Here is a 9,545-nt window from a genome sequence, read left to right on the forward strand (position 1 = left end):
ATCTGCATCACTTCCAAAATCAACATCACTATAGCCGACTAACTCTAGATCACTATTCCCAAAGCACAATTTTAAATTTTTGATACATTGTAAATATCTTAATATACGTTTCACTACTTGCTAATGTTTCTTACCTAGATTGGATTGATATCTACTTACCAATCATACTGCATGACAAATATCTGGTCTGATACTTGTCATTGTATACATAAGGCTACCCACAGCCTAAGCATAGGGAACTTTAAGTATTTCGCTTATTCTCTACTCATCTTTTGAGGACATACTTTTATTTAAAGTATGATCTTTACAAATAGGCGTACTTAAAAATTTACAATTTTCTATACCAAATCTTGTAAGCATTTTTTCTAGATTTTTTTCTTGATCTAAATACAATAGATTTAAATTTCTATTCCTAGAAATTCTTATACCAAGAACATAGGTAGTTTCAACCCTGTATTTCATTTCAAATTTAGATTTTAAGAATTTTTTTATTTCATTCATCATATCTAGAAAATTACCTGCCAGTAATATATTATCAACATACAATGATAATAATGTTAATTTATTATCAGTTTTCCATATGTATACACAATGATCTGGTGGACTCATTTTATATACCATTTCCAAAATGGCTTGGTGAAATTTTAAGTATCATTGTCTTGAAGATTGCTTAAGTCCATACAGTGACTTCCTCAACCTGTAGACTTTCTCTTCATATCATTTAATTTGGAATCTTTCTAGTTGAATCATAAAAATATCATCTTTTGATTCACCATTGAGAAAAGTTGTTTTTACATATAACTTATGTAATTTCAAATTTATCCTGGCACCAATAGATATGATGATCCTTATGGATGTGAATTTTACCACAGGCGAATATGTATCCACAAAGTCTACACTTGGTTGTCAAGTATATCCCTTGACCACTAACCTTACTTTATACATTTTCAAACTACCATTAACTTTAAATTTTCTTTTGAGAACCCATTTAAAACCAATAACTTTTCTATCTTTTGGAGGATCTATTAACTCTCAAATATTATTTTTGTTTATTGATTTTATTTCATCTTTTATGGCCTCAAGCCATTTATCTAAATCAATACTATTGATTGCCTCAAAAATTTTTAGAATCATTTTCTAAATTTTTCAAACTGGTATTTAGTGCATGATGATCTTGAAATAATATTGATGGTAGTTTGGTTCTTTTACTTCCACTGTCTCCAATATCAATACTTGAAGATTGATTTTCATCTGACTTTTTATTATTTTTATTATTCTGTATTTGAATAATATCAGAATTTCATTGTAGGACTCTATAAAGATCTATTGATTTTCTAAATCATTTAATAAATCTATCTGATCAACATGAGTAATAAGGTTCGTATTTTTCAAGAAAATGGCATCCCTACTTTCTATCAATCATCTTTCAAAATGGTAAAATTTGTAGCCACTTTCATTTTCTACATACCCAATAAATCTGCATTTCCAAATTTTACTTTTTAATGTATTCCTTAGTGGCCTTAGGATAAGCATTTATGTCTTATAATCCCACACTTTGAGCTTGTTTAAATTTGGTTTATGTCTCGTCCATAACTCGTAAGGTGTAAAAGGTTTTGCTTTGATTTCAACTCTATTTAATATATATAGCAGTTGAGAATATTTCACCCTAAAAATGTGTTGGTAGATCAGCATATATCATTATTGATCACACCATATCTAATAGAGTTCTATTTCTCCTTTCTACAATGTTATCCTGTTGAGATTTATATGACATAGTATAAATGTGTCTTATACCATTTAATTTGCAGATATTATCCAGAGCTTCAAATTCTCATCCTCTATCACTATTTAAATTTTTAATGGGCCTACCTAACTAGGTTTCTATTTCTATTTAAATTCTTTAAATTTCTTAATTGCTTCAGATTTATGTTTGAGTAAGTAAATATGTCCATATCTTAAATAGTCATCAGTGAAAGTAATAAAGTACTTCATTCCTTTATGGGTTTTAGTTTTAAAAAGTCCACAAATACCAGAATGTATAATTTCTAATAAATCTGTGGATTCTCAACTTTTGAAAAAGATTTATTACTCATTTTTTCTTTGATACATGGTTCATATATATCGAAATTATTTGAGTTTATTTATGGTATTAATCCGCTTTTACACATTTTGTTCATCTTATTTTTATTTATATGACCTAATCTTAAATGACATAAATATACATAATCTGTAGACACATTCAAATTATTAGAAATAAGTACTTTATTAATATCAATATTCACTACATACATATCATGATCTTTCACGCATTTCACTGACATATTACCCTTACTTATTACAACGGTTTTAGACTTAAATTCAACTGTGTAGCCTTTATGATTTAGTATATGCATTGATACTAAATTCTTACGAATAATAAATACATATAATACATCACTAAGTAAAATAACAGAACTATTCACTTTAAATTTACATGTTCCTTACCCCAAAACATCACAATATGTGTTATTGTCCATATACACTCTGTGCTCTCATGTTTGTTTATCTTAAAGTTTGACAAACATATCTTTGTTCCTGCATATATATCTGGTTGCTGTAGAGTCAATCCACCCTGAATCTGACTCTGGTTCCATTAGCATTTCTTCTGAGATTGTCATCACAATTTCTTTGTTTTCTTGTCTTTTTTCCTTATTAGAACATTGTGATTTATAATACTCATTGTTTTCACACTTAAAACATTTTCCAGTAAATGGTTCACTTTTTTTTTTCATCCATTTTTTTTCTTAAACTATTTTGACTTCATCTTGTTCTGTGTAGAACGTTTGTCCTGAACCATCAATAAACTGGATGATTCACTATCTTTATTTATTTTCTTCATTATTTCTCCTTAAAGTACTAAGAGTACTAGAAGTGATGTCATTGTTATTACATTTTCACTGTGTTAAAGAAGTAATAATGTAATCCCAAGATGAAGAAAGATTATTTAGTTTGGTTGTAACTTACATTTTATTAGTGAAAAGATGGCAAACATCATGTAATTTTTTTACAATTAACTCTATTTGAAGTAAATGATCGCCAATATAATCATTCTCTTTCATACAAGTCCGGTTATACTTATTCAATAATAATTATATATAAGTATCCGACCTTAAACCATATTTTATTTAAACTGCATCCATAATTTCTTTAGCAGTTTCATAATCTTCAAATAAAAGAATAATGTGATCATTCATACAATACAAAATTAAAACTTTTGCCCATGCATTGTGTTCTTCCCATTTGTTTTCAGTTGAAATGATGCTCCCATTTTCATTTGCGCCATTTTCTACAATCACTGATGACTTTGGTATTGTTAATGTATATAAGGTTTTTTCATTGGTTAGAAGAAAAGTTATATACATTTTCCAGACTCGAAAATTTCTTCCGTTCAGTTTTTCAATCCCTAAGGGATCAATACTTTTCTTCGGCGTCATAAATAATAAACTTTAAAAATTAACAATAGAAAAAATGTAGAAATAATAAATGTGTACTATTTAAATACAATAGTTCAACTGTGAAAAATTAAACTTATTACAAATTTAATAGTAACAATAACTCTTGGATTTAATCCGATTTGGTAGTCTTGAAATTCTTCTATTATATTTTAAATAAGGAGAATAATGAAAGTGACGTCCCGATCAAGAATATCTACAACCTTTTCTTGATATTTCACCTCTTTCAAAGAATTCCTGATGATAATTTTGACCAACAGGTGCTTTGTAATGTTTAGGCATGAAATTTGGAGTACAATGACTTTTGAACATATTAAATCGGGTATGAAATGACCTTGAACTACCCAAAAAACCCAAACTGCCTGGAATCGGTTCAGAAAATCGAGTAAATCGGTTCAACGGGTTCAAACTGGGTCTAGAAGCCAACCAACTGTTGCTGGCTCGATATGCGGCTTGGCTCAGAAAAGATGGAACAACACTGTTTGGAGGTAGGCATTGTTCCTAATCACTGCCGAAAACAACGCTGTCATTTTTCTTGTTCAGCCTAGATGGAATTTGAATTTGATGACTGTTGGACGAAAGTCCAAGGTCTTCTCCTTCCTCGCACTGGACGTTTTCTGAGACTGTGAAGCTTCTGTCTTCACTTCAGTCTGGCGTGATGATGACCGGCATTGATGATTCCGACATGCTCCTGAGGTCCACGAAGTCCGGCTGCAGTGATGAACTCCGGCGACCCCTCGGAACAGTGACAGTGGGTATTAAAAAATTGAAAAATGCACTATTTTTTTGTGTAAAAATATTCCAATAATTTTCTTCAAAATAATAACAATTTACAAGATTTTAAATATTTCCAGTGTACTCTAATCCTCCCACCGTGATTTAAAAAAAAAAAATTCTCTTAGATTTTCAAACCTTCGAAGATGATTATAATATGCAAGTGTGGTTGCCAAACTAAGCACTTGTCTATTTATCGTCTTCACAATAGTCGAAAATTTTTCCTCTAACATGACCTGGCTCTTGATCAACTGTAGAATTATAAAGAATAAATAGAAATGAAATTTGAAAATTTGGTGACACTTTCGTGAGGGTATTTGTCCCACAAGTTGGTGATAGACAAAGAGAATTGAATGAATGAATTTATGCACCAATGACCCCTATTTATAGGCCATCATGCATAGGTTGACAAATGACACAATCTTAAGAAGTGACACAACTTTTTAACAAATTAACACTTCACAAGTCACACACAACCTTTTGACCAAATTAAAATGTTGTGTCTTTTGACACTTCCTTAACCATCACCTCCATAGAAACTATTACTATAGAGAGAGTGTCATTTCAAAGGATATACTATTTGGTGATCACACCTCTTAAAATTACAGTCCATTATGAGCAAAGCTTACATTGGATTTTTCTAGTGGATTACAGAGTACATACTGGCAATTCCTAACCCAAACCATGCCCATGCCCACCACCCACATAGTAAAGAATTTACTGCATGCATGTGAAATCATGTAGAATCTATATATATATATATATATATATATATAATTATATAGTACCGGTGTATAGACATGACAAGATGTATTTGAAATGGATCGCACGTATCTATAGATTTAGATTTTTGTAGAGTTTTTACTAGAAATCTAAGGTCTAAAATGGAAGAGATAAAGACTTACGATTATAAATGTCTAAATGAATCTCTTAGAGTTTTATCTTCCTGTCCTCTCCTCTCCTCTCCATTTATTTTTTAACTTTCACCTCCACACCCTAATTAGTGGGTGACTTGGGGCCTGTTATCCAAACTTGAGCTCCATAATTCAAAGTCCAAACTTCATTGAAAATTCATAAAAGAAATCTATAACAAATTCTTATTAAAGTCAAGTCATTAAAAGCAGTACCAAGCTCCACGCCAAAAAGTCCAACACACCAACCTTTGATACTCATGTGCCCTACCCACCGTAATCTCCTTCTCGATTTAGTACTGGAACCGATCACATCTGATAATTTTTGCCGGCTCAAGTGCTTATACATGGGGCCAAGAATGAGTCCCACGCGCCACCCTATTAAGTGACATCCGAGATGTTTCCTCTGTACGAGTACATCCTTATCTCTTTTACCCTTAAAAGTTTGAGCAGGACTAATTTAAATAAATTATCTTATCTTATCTTATCTTATCTTATATAATTATTATAATTTTTTAAACTCATTTGTATTCGTAATCCATCTCAATCCATTTCAACTCATCTCATTTCATCATTATAATTTTCTTAAATTTCTATACAAAATATAATAAACAATTCAACTTTTTCAAATTTCAAAATAATTTTTCTAAATTTTTATAAAAAATATAATAAATAATTCAACTTTTATTTTACTATTTACAAATCATCTCAACTTATCTCTAAATTCAAACCATTTCTTAAGAGCAGATCTATTATTGTCGTCGACCATCCACGCACAAGTCTGGGAGCCTCCTGCTGCCTAGATCTACCACCTCCACTGACAAGAACCCCTTTTGACAATCATCCGTGTGGCGACACTTTCTTGACACATTAATCGACTTTTTGAAGTCATCTCTCCCATTTAATTTCTTGGAATATTATTGCTATTATGCAATATACATATATTAATTAAATAGTTTGAAGTGGTTTTTAGAATTTTCTTGAAGTCATCCCTCAGAACTGTTTGTAATATCCTAGTTATTAACCACCTCAAAAGAAGAAGAGAAAAACGTCGATCGTCTGTAATTGTGAACATATTGCGTGCGCCTGCATGCAAGCGGAATAAAGTTTTGGAACGTAAAATAAAAGGGGCCTGACCAGTAAGAGTGAGTGAGTGGCCACGTTTTGTCACAATTAAGGGATATCTAAATGCTGCCCTTATACCCAAAGGCAAGGGCACCCCCACCCTCCATATAATATGGGTGACCCCGGCCCCCTAGCTATTAGAGACTTTAGAGTTACTCTTATGGGTGACTCCGCTCCCTCATTATTAGAGTTACTCTTAGGAAAAAACTCAAACCGGTCGGGTGCCCTTCCCCACTTTACACTAGCCAATAGACTATATAAGAGATTTATGTATGTTATAGTGTAGGCTAGTTTATTGTATCAGATCTCATTTTTATCTCTACCCTTCCTGTGCCCTCTCCTTTCTCCTCTCCCCGGTTCTTTTTCGTCTCCCATCTTTCCCTTTGACTCTGACGTCACCCATGCCATCCCCTTTCTCCTTTCTCCTCTCCCCTCTTCTTTCTGCTCTTTCCCTTTGATAAAATTATATTTGTGTCATTTTAAGCTAAAATATGCACAGAAAAATCTAGATTGTTACTGATTTAATTTATAATTTTTGTTTCACTTTAAACTTGCTATGGCTATTAATGTGTAATTCTTGTCTTGTACTCATATGCATGCGAATGCTTTTTGAGGAGTGTTTTTACCTCAAAGAAACGTTAGGGATGAAGATGTAGGTCCATTTTTAAATCATGCTCAAGTTTTTGAATATGCTTTTGAATTCAGGTTAAGCACTGTGATGTCCATGACTATTATTCTTGACATTTTGCAAGTTTAGTCATGTTTAGAAGAGGATAACCTTGTTCTATATCTCTCTCAGCATTCAGATTATGTGTAGGTGTGGTTCACATCCATAGGCTTTCGGATATCCCACAAAGGCATGCACACAGCCTTTTAGGTTGTTTCTTTTGCTGTAATGGCAGACTTTTTTGTTAAAAATTTGTGGGGTTCAAATTTGAGTAACTCAATAGTAGATTTGATTATGGTTGAAGGGAGCAAGGGAGGGAGATAGAGGGGTTTCGAATGAAATTATTCTTGATAGGAGATAGAAAGCATATTTTAGAGAGAGAGATAGTGAGAGACGGGAGGGGGGCGAGCTGATGGGGGTGGGGGGAGGAACATAGAAAGGGAAAGGGAAAGTGATTCTACATTTTTCAGACAATCAACTGCATCGAATGTGTTCTCCATTTTACCACACTCTATACGTGGCACCTCCATATTCGTTGGTGTAAAAGGAAGAATCACACCTGACCGACTGGTAGCATTTTCCTTACACTTATCTACAATCTTATACTATTTGTGAGGGAATTTTTCCTCTGGCCCATGAAATTTCCTAGGTCCAACCAATTGGGGGGACTCACTAAAAAACAAAAATATTATAGAAGAATGAGGAATAAGAACGAACTAGAGGTATTGAGGCATAAAAAAGTAATGTCAGAAGAGGAAAATGGATAACTTGACATAAAGCAAGGGTGTAAGGAGTAAGGCTGTCAGGAGAGATGGGGTGTCAGGAGAAATAGGAAAGGAATAGAGGGTCAGACTCGCAAAGCAGACATCTCTCACCACTACCGAGGGGCACACATGAAGAGAGTTAGATAAAAGGGATGGAGACTTCGACTTCTTCTGACTTTGGGACTTCTTCTTCAACAAGAGAGCTCTAGAGAGAACTTCTTCTCCAGCAAATAGCTTTACAGCTTCTATTGCACATTGAGAAATGAGAGGTTATGAGAGACTGTAAATAAGTTTATTATAGTGGAATCTTCCCTCCCCAAAACCCCGTGGAAGTAGGCCTAGTGCCGAACCACATAAATTTGTGTATTCATCTCTCTTTATTTTCTGCATTTAAATACTGTTTATCGCCATGGATGTACGAACTGACATCGTACAATCGCACTTGACCACTGTCGGAGGCTTCACACAGCACCGACCCAACTCTGAAGACTCGAGTTGTCGGAGCCCAAAGAAATGCGAAACACGACATTAACACTATTGATCAGATCAGAGACAAAAAACAAAAAACAAAAAATTAAGACCTAGTTTGGGTGTCAATGTATTCTCAGGTATTATGAGAATACCTCACTATTATTCATTATTTTATTATTACTTTTTACTTATTTTTTTACTAGTATTCAATATTCTATCATTATGTTTTCACTATTATTCACAGAATAATTCAGAATATCTCACTACCTAAATACAACCTAAGTCTTTTAACGAGATGACTATATTTAATAATTAGAGAGAACATAAATTTATCATATTTGTCCATTTGATCTACAATTTTAAGAATTTTGAATAGAGTTGTAAAAAAAATCGAAAAATCAGTGAACGGGTCCAATTGGGGACTGGTTTCTAGTTAGCAAAACCAGTTGAAAATTGATCTAGTTCCAATTTTGATTGTTAGAACACCGGCTCAAACCGAACAGGACCGAGACACACATACACACACACACACACATATATATTATTTTTAAGTTTTTATATTATATTTTTATATGATTTGCTAAATTGCTAATTAATATAAAATGAAATTTTAAAATCTTATTATTCATGTCTATTAACCTTATAACATAAAATTAATATAATACTTGATGTAATATAAAATTAATCTTAATATAACATTTGACTATGATATAACATAAATTAATCTTATAATTTTTAATATAATATTTGAATTTTGATATAACATATAAATGTTAATTTTATAACATAAAATTAATATAATATTAATATAGATGGATATGGGTCAATCACTTGCTAAAGTCTTGTTGAAGTATGATTTTGCTCGTAAAACCAAAAAAATCGGACCAGACTGGACTGAAATCGAAAAAACAGAAGTTTCGATTTTAGTGATGAATCGGTTTGGTATTGATTTTTAAATGTCTAAAACTGGAATAAATCAGACTAGTTATACCTGTAATTTTGAATCTCAAGGAAAAAAAAAAATAGAAATTTGGTGGAATTGATTATCAATATCAGAACTTTAATTTCAACGCATGCACGGGTACTTTCACTTTCAAATCGATTTTTCTTTGGATTGATTATCGAATTATACAAGACCAAAGTGTTCTTCTAGTAGCACAGACCCTTTCCAACCTCAGTCACAGTAGAGGATCAAAATGTTACGTCAGGTCGAACAGATATATATTGAGATGTCTATATATAGATCATTTTTAATAAATTAATTTTGCAAATTTTTTAAAATGTTTTACTAATTACATTCTCATGAGTTTTTCATACTTCATCAATTTTCTATTTTAAATTA

Source organism: Juglans regia, chromosome 1, assembly GCF_001411555.2.
Source record: "Juglans regia cultivar Chandler chromosome 1, Walnut 2.0, whole genome shotgun sequence".
NCBI lineage: Eukaryota > Viridiplantae > Streptophyta > Magnoliopsida > Fagales > Juglandaceae > Juglans > Juglans regia.